The sequence below is a fragment of the Clupea harengus genome, chromosome 7, assembly GCF_900700415.2.
Source record: "Clupea harengus chromosome 7, Ch_v2.0.2, whole genome shotgun sequence".
In the NCBI taxonomy this organism is placed as follows: domain Eukaryota; kingdom Metazoa; phylum Chordata; class Actinopteri; order Clupeiformes; family Clupeidae; genus Clupea; species Clupea harengus.
The window spans coordinates 15,378,086-15,385,410 of NC_045158.1; positions in this window are offsets into that span (position 1 = coordinate 15,378,086).

Genomic DNA, 7,325 nt, shown 5'->3' on the forward strand with positions numbered 1-7,325 from the left:
GGTGGCGTAATGGCAAAAGCAAAGTATGTGACATGGTAGAAGACACGTCTCCGAAGCACCAGCGGCCGCACCTGCGGCACGAACAGCACCAGAAGCCGCATCTGCAGCAGCAGCACCTGCTGCACCCGCATCGGGGCCTCGTCGGCCATCACCAGCTTCCTCTTCTCATTCACAAAGGGACTTGAATGAGTCTGTTAGTGAGGTTGTTGCTGAACTCTGTCCGCTATTGAGGGTTCTTTGAACAAACGTGCCTAAATAAAACATTCTGAAGAAAATGTGAACATGTGTTCATTTATTCTTATACTGTTGGTATAGTTGGTGAATCAGCTCCCGTCTTCTCAGCGCAGTGATGTGCGTGTTCCACCCAGCTGGGATGGGAGGGTGGTCATCTTGGTCCATGCGCATTTCGTCTTCTCCTAGCTCTATGCCATGGCTTAGACAGATGTTGTGTAGCACACAACAGGCTAGGATGATCTGGCAAACCTTTTCGGGGTCATATAGCAGTCTCCCGCCCGATGCATCCAAACATCGCCACCTTCCCTTCAGCATGCCTATGCTGCGCTCCATTACCGACCGCGCACGGGCATGTGCTGTATTGAAGTGGGCTTCCTAGGCTGTCTGAGTGTGCGCAATCGGGGTGAGAAGCCATTGGGAACCCTGTTTTACGCAGAAAATCCTCTGTCACATTTAGCTTTTCCTGGGCACTGTATGGAAATGTAAAACATTTCGGACATAGAGGGATAATACCGCGACGAACATCAGGCAAAATTCTGCTTAAAGATGACTGGGATATACCCGACTGGTCTCCAATTTCTCGTTGGAACGTTCCCGTAGCCAGGAACCGAAGAACAGACAAAACCTGAACCTGAACGGGTATGGTCTGGTTGCATCAGGTGCGTCTCTGTAGCCATACATCATCCTGCGCAATCACGAAAAACCCTTTCTCTCCTTAATGCGCGGTTGGCAATATCCTCTAACAATGCCAATGCAGCCATATCTCCTACTGAAAACTAAGTCACTATCAGGCTTTTTATAGGATATAAATTGAGTGAAATGTTTTACACGTGTGGAATTAAAATGAATACCTATTACCGTAATTTCCGGACTATAAGCCGCTACTTTTTTCCCACGCTTTGAACCTCGCGGCTTAAACAATGACGCGGCTAATTTATGGATTATGATACCTGTGACTGTATACGGTGTCTTTGTGTTTTTACGGTGGCTTTGTGGAGCTAGGATGCTAGCATGGTTGCAGCCGCATGGATGCTTAGCTCCACGCGATTTCTCAGTATCTCTCAATAACTTAACTAATGTCAAAATAACCACAGTCTACCGGCGTAGACAGAACACAACTCAAAACACTTTAGAAAAAAAAAAAAAGTTTACAACAATACAAATCCAGTCTTTTCAAGTTCTTTAGCTCACTGGTTTCAAACTAGCGTCTTTCTTCTATCTCGCTGTCTTCAATCTAACGTTCTAGCTTTTGATGCACTCTTGCAACGTGCTCTCTTAAAGCAACAGTGCACTTATCGTAACTGGCAAAACTAATAATATGCATCACTATTGTATTACTTTTGATCTTCATTTTAGCCTGTGTAAAGTTAATTTGTTTCAATGTACCGGTAGGCACCTGCGGCTTATAGACATGTGCGGCTTATTTATGTTAAAAATAATTATTTTTAGAAAATTCAGTGGGTGAGGCTTATATTCAGGTGCGCTCAATAGTCCGGAAATTACGGTAGACGTGAATTTCATTCATGTATGAATCATTCAAATTGTTTAATTAATTTTATTGATTTCTGAAACATTCATTTGGCCTTTTACCATTAGCCCTAATGGTGACGGTGGTGGTGACGATGATGATGATGATCGGAGAGTTCCGAATTCCTGCAGTACTCCAGTATTGCCACAAGGAAATGTACTTACGCGAACTAGAACCAGACGTAGATATATGTCCTTTTCTACGTCTAAGACGGTTTTTATAAAGCTGTACTTAGACGTGGATTTGATCGCACGAACACTCTAAGATCAAATCTGTGCGTAAGTACTAAATGAGGCCCTTTAACTGAGCCAAATGCTCAGGGCTGGCCCACCACCATTTTGTCCTGGGGAAGAACTTGTTGCACGTGAGCTCTGGAGTAGCATGGCATTCAGGTTGTGACTCGGTTTTAAGCGCCCCAGGCGTGTGCTTTCGTGTCCCACGCGAAGCTTTCGATAAGATCTAGACTCGGGCGGGCACGCCTCCCAAGAAAACGAAATGGATGACGAAAACAGCCATTAATATCAGCCACCTGTTAAGACACATGTTTGGTGCTGCAGGGTCTCTGTACACGCCGTGTGAGGGCAGAATGCCTCTCTCACTCTCTCTCTCTCTGTCTCTCTCACACACACAGAAACACATGACGTATGCTTCAGCCTGGTTGGTGCTCACTGCAGTTATCATGGGCATGCTGACTATCAGGAGTGAGCCCCCCCCGACCAATCAGGGACAGCAAGCTCAGTGTGCATGCATGGAGTGAGACATCACCGTCTCAGCAAAGAGGTGATGTCACCCCACTGCCCAAAAATATTAGCTGAGTTCATCCGCTCCTCTCTCTCTCTCTCTCTCTTTCTCTTGTCCTCGAGGAGCCCTTGTGTACACAGGCACAAGTCACACAGACATTCACTCTATCATTCTTTCTCTCTCTCTCTCTCTCTCTAACACACACACACACACACACTAACACACACATTTCATACACACTTGCAATGCCTCTGAACTTCCCTCCCTTTCTCTCTCTCTCTCTCACACACACCCACACACACCTGCTCTTTATCTCGTCTTTCCTCTCTCTTCTGTCTTTCCCCTGCCTGTCTGTCTATCTGTCAGTCTGTCTGTCTGTCTCTCTTTTCCTCATCCCTCTGTCTTGTTTCCTCACTCGCACTACCGCGCCCCACTACCCCCCCCCCCCCCTCCCCCCATCCCCTCCGGCCAGTGTGACATGTGCAGTGCAATCTGCGTCACTCCCCCCTGCTTTTAAGCACCCACTGTTTTATTCATGAGCTTCCTATGGTTCCTGTCAGCTCACATCGAGTCCGCAGGAAGGCAGAGTGTAAATAATAAAAAATCCCCAGAGACATGTACAGAGCTGGCCTGATCTCCCCTCGCACTAATCTCTCCTGTGGAGAGAAGCGCTGCACCCGTCAGTGCTGTAACACACACACACACACACACACGCACACACATACATATACTCTCTCTCTCTTTTTCTCTCTCTCTTGCCTCTCTCTCTCACACACACACACACACACACAAAAGCAAACAAGCAAAGCAGCACTTTTGAGAAAGTAATGTATTCCAAAACCAAACATTCAATTATTTTTCGCCCAGCATCACACTGGGGTCTCAAACAAACAGTGAGCCGAACGAAGGGCTGTTTTTCCAAGCATCCGTAGTGAAGGGTGAATCTGCTGAATCACTCAGCCAACACGCCCTCTCGTCACTGGCCCAGAGTGCTCTCTCACTCTCTCTCTCTCTCTCTCTCACTCACTCACTCACTCACTCACACAGACACTCTCTCTCTCTCTCTTTCTCTCTCTCCTGCTGTTGTAAACATACACAAGCACATATTTACACTAGCATCACAGCGCTGCTTCTCAACCCTGAATGCATAATAATCACACACACACACCCACCCACCCACCCACACACACACACACACACACACACACACACACACACACACACACACACACACACACACACACACACACACACACACACACACACACACACAAACACCTTTTAGTATTCACGGCCAGCCGTCATTGGCAGTGGTGACCTGGGGAGGCCATCCATCTGAACGTGTCCCTGCATCATTCAATAAGCAGCCCTAATGAGATTTATGGATCAATGGGCTTGGGCTGAACTACTCAGAGACTTGAGTGGGCAGCTAGTGTGACATTCCCTCTGGAGCGAGAGAGGGGGGGGGGGGGGGGGGCGGTGGACCGGCCGGGCCTCTGAGGTGAGGCGTCTCTGTGGCTGACGTGGCTGTCACCTCATTGAGCGACCGGGGAGAGAGTGACACGGCGCAGTTGAGTCACGGGGGTTAAAGAGTGTCAGGGTGTGGATTTAACCAACGCCCTCCAGGGTCGTATGCAGCACGTAAGAGTGTTTGAGGTTTCAGGTGGTATGCGCGTGCGTGTTTGTGTGTGTGTGAGCGTGTGTATGAATATGAGGGTGTGAGCGCACCTCTAGGACCATCAGAGTTTTCCGGAAACATAACTAGAACTGGTAGTATGTAAGCACTAAAACATGCACTTGTTCGGCATGACCAATGAGGACATGCTTATGGCCCCTAGTGTCATTGTGTCATTTAATCCTCAGATGGATGTTCAGGATATTCAGGCCCCACACTGTGAGGCTGTCCTTGTACCATGTGGTTTGATGACTGTGTCAGCAGTGATGGGTAAGGAGGGATGGATGGATCAGGAGGATTTCCTGCAGCCATGTTGCTCTGTAGGAGATCCTGGGCTAATCTGTCCAACAGCTCCCATTCAGCTGTTAAACCTAGATGTATGTGTTTGAAAGGTGTTTGTGTGCGTGTGTGTGCGTGTGTGTGTGTGTGTGTGTGTGTGTGTGTGTGGTTGTGAGTAAGTGTTGGATGAGCATTTCATAGGTGATTCTTTCTTGCCTTATACTTTTTTATACTTATAATTCCCACCTCTACGTATACCTAATGGAAATAAAAAGTCTTTGCTGTATACTTCAGTATCAATGAACTACTTGCTAAATACATCATTTAACACTCTCTATCTACTCCATTGTGGCTCCACCGATTTGCAGCCTTTTGTCACTGAGCCGTTTTGTTATACTACAATCACAACAATTACCCATTTGAAGCCCCTGCTGATTCCTAATGAGGCTCGGGCGCTTTGCTTTGTTTGATGCAGTTTGCCATGCATCCATTCCGGTGACAATTAAACCCGGCCCAGGCTGGCGTCGCTAATGGCAACGATGTGGGAGAGTGCCTGACAGCCCTGAGATACGATGTTTGATCCCAACCCCCGAGGGGGAGGCACACACCGAACGCAGTCTCCTACGTTCCTCCTTGACACCGTGCTTCCTTCAAACTCTCCTCCTCCTCCTCCTCCGCCACCTCCTCCTTCTCCTCTGCCTTGATTTACGCCCAGATTGCGAACTCATTTGTTTTTTTCTCGGCTCTGTTCTCTGCGACTTGTCAGGAGGCAGTGAATAAATATCTCCCCACGCCAGCTCTGCAGCGTGGGGGCATTAAAAAAAAAAAGTCACACAGGCTAGCTCCATAAAACAAGAGTGCGTGTGCGAATATGAAAAAGGAAAAAAGAGCAAAGTGCACTATTTGATGCAGTTTATGTGTGCAGATGAGCGTCATTTCCGTTAAGGCATTAGTCAATGTTTTTGTCCGCATCTAAATATATACTCATGTACGCAGGGTGATTCAGTATGCCTCATTCTCTGGTAGCTAGAGTCACGTGCGCAGTGCGTGCTGACATCTTGAAGAAAGCAATGACCCAACAAATCATATGAACAAAAGCATATCAAAGCAGTCCAACACAGATAATCCCAACTCATACACAGAGCCGAAGCAGGCAGTATCTACTGACAGCTGTCACGAGGACCAGGAGTGACCAAATTATGTTTCTGCATGCTGAGTAGATTTCAAAAGGCGAGGGCCACACCTGCGGCATCCCCTAAGGCTATGCGCAGGACAGTGGGGAGGTGTGTGTGTGTGTGTGTGTGATTGTGTGTGTGTATGTGGGTGGGTGTGCGTGTGTGAGGGGGGGGTTGTGGGCTTTACTGTGAAGCATTTTCAAAGCATTCCTTCCTGTGCTTCAGTCCCGTGCAAGGTTACACGCCCGGCCTGTCTTCAGGCTTCCTTAATGACATGTGAAGTCATTCCTCACAGCGTTATTACTCCCTAGAGCTGGCCCTCGCTTTTTTTCTCTCTCTCATAGAAGAGGTTTTCGCTGTAAATTGGCAGGATAGATGTAATGTAATTAACACAGCAGTGGGAAAACGGGCAAACTGCAGGTGGCAAATGTAGGACAAAGCATGAAGAACGGGCAGGCGGGTGGGGGAAAGGACAAATGTGGTGCATTGTGCAAATGAATCTAAGCTTAAATCAGCTCTCTCCACAGTGTTGTCTTACCGAGTAAGTGGGTTTGTTTTTTCCCGTATGAGCTATTGTGTGATTTGTTTTGTTATGATTTATTGTGTGCTATTTTTTATAGCATTGTGTGTTTTACCCTGTGTTGCAAACACTTGCATCAAAGCTTCATACTGTAAGACAAATCCCACCTATTTTATAACCTCACCAAATGAACATTGTACAAAGACTGTATTGGATGGACTTCTAACATTTCTATTCATAAAAAAAATGACCACTGTATTCACACTTATGGAGATGAGAAGGTCCTCTTTTCACTAAAACAATATCTATCATGGTTCAGTCTTAGGGTCCAAGCGAGCCATTTGAACTTTTGATCTCCCTGGCACTTAATGTAATGACAGTGACCCCACATGATGGTGTTTGGACAAATGCCAATTTAAGTGGAAGAGGCCAGAAAAAGCACTTGTGTGCAAAGCGAGATGCTATCATTCCCCCCAGTGGCTCTCCCCCTCTCTCACAAGTGCTTGCCATAACCGGAGTCAAGTGAGGGTCTCTCCTCTTGCTCCAGGTTGAATTTACATTAGGATAAATTAGGACACACTCTTGCTTGCTATCTCCCCATCTCTCTCTCTCTCTGTCTCTCCTTTACACACACACAGACACACACACACACACATGTATACACACAGGGGTAGAAACAAGGGCACAGAAGAAAGGTAAAATTGAGCAGAAAAAGATGAGTGATAATGTGTGCTATGCTCTAATACCCCTGTGATCTTTCAGTATGGGATTTCGGTCGTGGCAAATTGGGTTTGAAATGCTAAGTTTAGGGGGGACTAAGACACAATCTGAGGCTTAATTCATGGCAGAAATGACTCAACCTTCAAATCTTCAGTGGGCAGTCTTGTCTTTCATATCTCAGTGAAACACAGGGCAGCGCTCAGATCAATGGGCATGTCATTTGAACCGTGGCTATTTATATCAACTGTGTATAAGAAACAAAGACTCGCCCTGGGGTTGCTGAAAAAGGTACAGAACCCAAAGGTCCTGTAAAATGATTTCAAAACCTGATAAGATTTCATAAATGAAAAACCACATTGCAATAATTCTGCACCGGAAGGCAGTTAACAGTTTTTTTTTATTGTTATGCAGTTACAGCCAACCAGTGCATGTACCAGTAAGCAGCTCCCATAA